This window comes from Bombina bombina, chromosome 2, assembly GCF_027579735.1.
Source record: "Bombina bombina isolate aBomBom1 chromosome 2, aBomBom1.pri, whole genome shotgun sequence".
NCBI classification, from domain to species: Eukaryota; Metazoa; Chordata; class Amphibia; order Anura; family Bombinatoridae; genus Bombina; species Bombina bombina.
Window position 1 is genome coordinate 582,770,275 of NC_069500.1, and position 2,851 is coordinate 582,773,125.

Consider the following 2,851-nt stretch of genomic DNA (forward strand, 5'->3'; position numbering starts at 1 on the left):
TGTTAATATGTGTATATATGCATATTAGCATATAAATATATATGAATGTAATCATATACATATATATTTATATTTGCTGCAATTGCTGCGCGACTTACCCCCTTTGCTGCACTACGTTCTCCTGCCGTGTCTCATGGCATGAGGAGGCTCCTCTTTGAACGTATGGAAACGCGCTCTCCCCAGCAATGCGAACGCAACCTCGCATTTGCATTGCTTTCATCTTGTAATACCAGCAATGGAGCGCAAATATCGCTTTCACAAAAGCGATATTTAGTGTTCCACTTGTCTGGCCCTTACACTGGAGTTCCTGCGACTGCTGGGAATGCAATGAACTCTTATGAGCTACTTGCCTTAGTACATTGTCCCTTTAAAGTGAAGGTAAACTTTGATGAATGTGAGGGTAAAAGGCAAGCGGCCGCTCCAAACTCCCATGCCGGGCCGGACTGTGGCTCAGAGTGATGACGTCACAGACGCCACCGTAGTATTGGCCGTGGTGTTGGCAAGGTTAGGCGAGTAAAACATGTGGTGACTGGGTGCAATGCCTGTAGTGGGCAATGAATCAACTGCCTCAATCCGAAACATAAAAATGAAAAAAGGCAGCACCAGCATCAAAATAAAAAAAAACTCTTTATTCACTTACAGGCAAAACAAGTGTGACATAGAAAAAACGTCTGACGCGTTTCACGCCCCCTAGTGGTGTTTCATCAGAGACTCTGATGAAACGCCACTAGGGGGCATGAAACGCGTCAGACGTTTTTTCTATGTCACACTTGTTTTGCCTGTAAGTGAATAAAGAGTTTTTTTTTATTTTGATGCTGGTGCTGACTTTTTTCATTTTTAAACTTTGATGAATGAAAGCACGTTTTTTAAAAATACTATTAAAAACAGGGGCACTTTCATTCATCAAAGTTTACAAAGCAGGTGTTTTGATTAAAAACTTACCTCTCTTCTTTGCACAGCCAGAGCAGCTTCCCCCACCTAGAGATCCTCTCTTCACACGTCATCAATGACTAATCCGGCTTCCTCCGATCACGGCTTTCCCCCCAGGGTAGTCATTGCCTGAGGCCATGTCGTGATTGGAGGAAGCCGGATTAGTCATTGATGACGTGTGAAGAGAGGATCTCCGGGTGGGGGAAGCTGCTCTAGCTGTGAAAAAAATAAAGGTAAGTTCTTAAACAAAACGGCTGTCTTCTAAACTTTGATGAATGAAAATGCCCCTGTTTTCAATAGTATTTTAAAAAATTGTGCTTTCATTCATCAAAGTTTACCTTCACTTTAAGCTTTTTTCATGCAAAAATATGTTTTTTTTTATATGTTTAACTGCTGCTCTTTCAAATACATAACAAAAACTGGTTAAATACAATGTCCCGGCTTTAACTCCCTTTGGATGACTAAAGTTAAGACTGCACCTGAGAGATTGATAAAGTAACTCAGTATTTCAGTACTTTTTACCACACTGTATGATTTTTGTGGAATGTCATTTAACCTATCAAACATCTGTATTTTGTTTCTCCACAAGCTGATAAACACCCGTGGGCCTACAATCTGGAAATGTTACTAAACTGCTGTTGGTTTTTCATACTTTGTTGCAAGAAAATAGAAATAGCTGAGTTACACGTAATAGGTTCTGTAAATAAATATTTAGCACGGTGAAGTGATGTTAACACATACCAGACTCCTATTTGTTTCTTGTTGTCTCAAGTTAAAGGTGAAGAGACTACAGTGTAGCTAGCTGTGGACACTGTTTCTTCTTTACATCTTTGTAGGCCTTGTTTATATCATTGAAATATACCTAATTTTCTCTCAAAACAATATTTCTCACATATGAGTGAAAGAAGTTCAAGTACGTTTCTTTTCTCAGACGAAGACCCATGAACATTGTAGGTCTGGTTTATGGGTTTGACAAATGTCTATAGTATTTTTAGCAAAAGGTATATTTCACCTAGTTTGGCAACTGCAGCATATTTTTTTACCAACTTTCTTTTATCAAAACCTATATGAATTAAATAATATAAAGGCAAAAATAAATTATTGGGGATAATCTGCTCTTCTATTTTCATATCTATTCTGGACACACACTGGGCAGTGTCCCTATTAGCGGCAGTGGTTTACCAATCTTCCGTAATAGCCCAGTAATTATAACCTCTGCATTTATTGTTTCCCTGAACTCCAGTAATGCATTAATCATACACTGACTGTTCCTGAATGGTCTAAATAAGAGGACCACTTATATTGTCTTTTTGTAATTATCAAGAAGGGAAGGCTGGTCACCTGCTAATATTTGATATTAAAGCCTAGAAAAAGAAAACATATTACAATAATACAATACAGTAGCTGAAACAATTCTTTTAAAAAAAAGAAATGATTAAAACTACATGTGCTGCGTATTTTAGAATAGATTACATAAGAAAATAATTGTACATTAAAAGTTTAATAATTAACTGGCTTTAAAGGGACACTAAACCCAAATTTTTTCTTTCATAATTCGGATAGAGCATGCAATTTTAAGCAACTTTCTAATTTACTCCTATTATCATTTTTTCTCCATTCTCTTGCTATTTTTATTTGAAAAAGCAGGAATCTAAGCTAAAGAGCCGGCCCATTTTTGGTTCAGCACTTTGGATTGTGCTTGCTGATTGGTGGCTAAAATGTACCCACCAATCAGGAAGCGCTATCCAGAGTGCTGAACCAAAAATGGGCCGGCTCCTTAGCTTAGATTCCTTCTTTTTCAAATAAAAATAGCAAGAAAACAAAGAAAAATTGATAATAGGAGTAAATTAAAAAGTTGCTTAAAATTGCATGCTCTATCTGAATCCTGGAAGAAAAAAAATTCAGTTTAGTGTCCCTTTAA